Source organism: Cupressus sempervirens, chromosome 7, assembly GCF_028749045.1.
Source record: "Cupressus sempervirens isolate cs-2001-9-10 chromosome 7, ASM2874904v1, whole genome shotgun sequence".
Classification (NCBI taxonomy): Eukaryota; Viridiplantae; Streptophyta; class Pinopsida; order Cupressales; family Cupressaceae; genus Cupressus; species Cupressus sempervirens.
The window spans coordinates 360,703,705-360,707,900 of record NC_143124.1 but is presented as its reverse complement, the minus strand read 5'-3'; positions in this window follow the sequence as shown (position 1 = coordinate 360,707,900).

Below are 4,196 nucleotides of genomic sequence, written 5' to 3'. Positions count from 1 at the left end.
ACACACATCTTTTATAGAAACCTACATTGACACATTTTAGACCTAGTAAAAATTTCTTTGAATGATGTAATTTAATACCTTTGTCACTGATGTTCTCAAGATTGGTGTGCCATAGTCTTGTCATCAAATATATAGCATTGTTTGATGTTCTTCTTTCTCAACTACAACTATTTTTTAATGTGGTTTTCTTTCTAAAATAAATAAATTAAAAGGACCAGTATGACCTATACAAAGATTTAAGTTGCCTATTTTCACACCTTCTCCTACTACATGGGATCTTTCTGAACCTTTTATTTTTTTATCAGTAAAAGTAATTGTACAATCCTCACTGAGTTGTCTTCCGGTAAAAGAGTTTGTACTTATCCTTGGAACATATCTTACCTTTTGTAGTAGTCAATGATTGTCATTGTCCAGCTTAATCTAAACTCTTCCCTTTCTAACAATTTGACAAAGCTCATTATCTACGAACTAAACTAGCTCAAATTCTCTTTTGACATAATGTAGAAAATAACTTCTATATGGTGTCACATAAAATGATTCCCACAAATCTAGAACCCATGAATCATCAACATTTATATAAGGAAAGAAGCAAAGAATCCTCTCTGGATTTATTACTTAACATATTCTCTCTATATTTTTATCTTACTTGTCTCTTTTATTGTTCTTTTGAGACTAGTAATCTTTCTTCTTAGGATTTGGTTTCCCATAATACTAGCAATCTCTTGTTCTTCTAGATTGAGACCTCTTTCCCATTGATTTTCCTCTGGATTTACAATGACTTTCAAAATCATTTCCTCACTCATTGATTCTTCCTCTACTTTGTGCATTCAAGATAGTTCTTGATGTATATCCACATGATATTTTCCTATGACTTTACTCCCTCATAATAGCACCAATAACGTCATCAAATTTTAGGATATTAGAACTAGAAATAGAATTACTCACTACCATTACCAAGTCATTTATGCTTTCATGAAAAGAACAAAGAAATAAGAGACTCATAATGTATTCATAAAAATTGACATTTGTAGAAGATAACTAAGTGATAATCATATTAAACTCAATGAAATTATCAACAAAACATTCACTATCTACCATCTTCATATTAAATAAATGCTTCATGAGAAATACCTTTCTTGAAGTGAAAGACTTTTCATTCAAATATGTGAGGGTATCCATCAAATCTCTAGTCTTATTTTCTTTTGTAATATTAAATCTCACTAATTGTACTAGACATAACCAAATATTTCCAATTGCCTTTCTATCCAAAATATCAAAATCCTCCATTTTTAATATTTTCGTCTTTCTTGGATTTTCCTTCTAGTGGCTGCCATAAATCCTTCTAACAAAGATAGTCCCCCATTTTCATTTTCCATAATTGAATGTTATGGCCATTAAACTTCTCAACCTTTAGCTTATTTGTGTCTTCTATTGTTCTCACTCAATTGTGAGATACCCACTCAACCATAAGAGCTTCATGCAGAAGATAACTAAAACAACCATGCTTTGATACCACTTGCTAGGATTAGAGAGATAGAAATATTTTTTATATGGAAATATAACTGATATCGTAAAAGAATAGAGCATGCATTAAAGTAAAAACTACACAACAAATATTTCCAATTTCCTTTCTATCCAAAATATCAAAATCATTAATTTTTAATATTTTTGTCTTTCTTGGATTTTCCTTCTAGTGGATGCCATAAATCCTTCTAACAAAGATAGTTCCCCATTTGCATTTTCCATAATTGAATGTTATGGCCATTAAACTTCTCAACCTTCAAATTATTTGTGTCTTCTATTGTTCCCACTCAATTGTGAGATACCCACTTAACCATGAGAGCTTCATGCAGAAGATAACTAAAACAACCATGTTTTGATACAACCTACTAGAATTAGAGAGATAGAAATCATTGTTATATAGAAATATAATTGATTTCATAAAAGAATAGAGCATGAATTAAAGTAAACAACACACAAAGATTATAAGTGGCTCACCAAATACCTGAAATACAACTACCAAATGATGAGTCCAATATTTCTATTATACAATGATTAGAACCTGATTACAATTTCAAATCCTTTGCAACTTAATAGTGTCACAAGATGCTACTAAATCATCATACATAATAAAATCACTAGCCCTAAACCATTTTGTACAAGCTTTTTTACATTTACAATATTAGGGATATGTTATTTCATCTTAATAATTTAAACCTATATAATACTTGATTATTAAACCTTGGGAAATGGCTGATGAGAAAACTAAAAATTCCTTGACAAGTTAACCAAACAAATACTTGATGAGTCAACCTTGTAAAATGATTGACAAGTCAGCTATAAAATTATTTAAAAGTGAACCAAAAGAAAGAAATCTACACCAATCTCGCCATTCCCAAAAAATTATGAAAAATATAAAATATTTTCTTAATTAGTCACCAAATATCAACAAATCCAATTCTTTCTATATTTTTTTATATTAAGAAGGAACCAAAATGGGGGTTGACCCATAAAAAATAAAAACACATACTAAGAATCAGTCAAAAGACATCACCATGAAACTACCCAACCCTATTCTTAACAATCAAAAACTCCCATGATAAAGTGTTTTGAAAACTACTAGTAAACCCACAGGAATGACAATATTATACATAAACTTGAAAAAAATATTCAAAGTGGCCATTAAACTAGTATGGTAAAAATGAACAAAGAAATCCCTCAAGAAAATTTCAAACCTAATAAACATAGAACATAAAACTAAACTTAAAGCACCGAATGAGGCACTAGCCCTCCTTTCTCTAGTTCCTTGAATTCTCTAGAAGTAGTCACAACAAGTCATTAGCCAAGAAGTCATATAGAGAGTGAGTTGCCTCCATGTTCTTAGCATCATCAATGCCTTTCTTGTTAGTCTACATGAGGTAGAGGGTAGTGGCCACCAAATGCATTAGCTGTACTGAGAAATTATAACCCTATCAAACTTATCTTCTATGGAAACATTCTTTTTGACCAAGATAGCAATGGACTTTGCCACCTTCTCAATCTCTAGGTTACCCTACTCTTTGTCCATTTTTTCCTAGTGGCCCCCTTTGATTGGATGTGATATTTCTCTGTTAATTTTTAATTATATTAATTTAAATGTATTTTATTAGTTAACATAAATAAAATTAATTTCTTCATAATTAATCTATAATTATTGTATTTGTTTAATATGACCTCCTAATAGTTGAATTTATTCAAATAATAAATTGAATGAAATTTATAATGAATACTTGTTAAAGATTACTTATCATTGAGTCACACCTCTTGAAGATATACACACATATGTGTGTATATATGTATGTATGTATAGATGTGTATATTTATGCAAAGATATGTGTATGTATATGTATGTATGTCTATATATATATAAACATATACATATAACTATACATACATAAATACATATATACATACATACATGTGTATATGTATATATACATATGTATACATATCTACATATATATAAATACACACACATGCACACGCGCACACGCGTACACACACACACACATCTGCAATTCATAGGTAGTACTTTAAAACTATCTCTTGGTAATAGTCAAATAACCTTAAGATGTTACTAACAATTTAGATTCTAAGGCTTGTCAAGTTGCAAGGAATAGATGCTATTATCATATCTACTCTAATAAGGATACAGTCAATCTTAACACTATTCACATTAAGGTGAATTTTTCTACTAAAAACTCAATATCTATTACTAAGCTTATCATTAATCTAGTATTGTTAACAAAGTGTTTCAATTGCTACTAAGCTATATAGTTAGATTATATTTCATGTGAATGCTACATATTGTTTACCAAGTAGTTGAGATAGTTTACAATATAGCCCAAGAATAGTAGTGTCTACCAAGCTATCAAGTAGAAGTGATGTAGTTCTTAGTGCTAACCGAGCTCTATAGTCTTAACCAAGTTCTATAATGTTTACTGAGCTTATAGTGTTAATAAAGAGAATGTGTTGATCGAGTTATACAATGTCGACCAAGTCATTCTATATCGATCGAGTTTCTCAATGTCCACTGAGTCAAACATTATTGACTAACTTTGTGCTACTCAAAGTGATTAGTATGGACTGATCTTCAACTTCAACCAAATGCTAGAGTTTTCTAAGCATTGAAAATGTTTGCCAAGTGTTAGAACATC